The following is a 376-nucleotide window of genomic DNA, read 5'->3' on the forward strand; positions in this document are numbered from 1 at the left end:
AACTGCTCTTTTTCGCCGCGGTTGTGTGCTGCTAAAACTCATTAGTTCTAAGTTTAAAACAAATCCCCTTGTCTAAATCCATCACCACAAATACTTTCATAACCAAAATGCAACCTTTTTCCTGATACTACATAAGTTTGAAGTTTTGGTAGGTTTTGATTTATAAATTCCTTACTCGCAAACTTGTAGAACCAAGTTAAGTTTGTCATTATTTCTTTTGCCCTTTCCTTCCATGAGAAGGCGTTGCACACAAGATAAAGGAACGCAGCTTCTGTAATAGGGAAACTGACTGGGATGGAGAAAAAATGTTCTTCATAATCCAATCCAATCATTCCTCTCCTCAGCACAAATCTCTGTCCAACAGCTTCTTCCTGAA

Source organism: Trypanosoma equiperdum (assembly GCF_001457755.1).
Source record: "Trypanosoma equiperdum strain OVI genome assembly, contig: ctg_676, whole genome shotgun sequence".
NCBI lineage: Eukaryota > Euglenozoa > Kinetoplastea > Trypanosomatida > Trypanosomatidae > Trypanosoma > Trypanosoma equiperdum.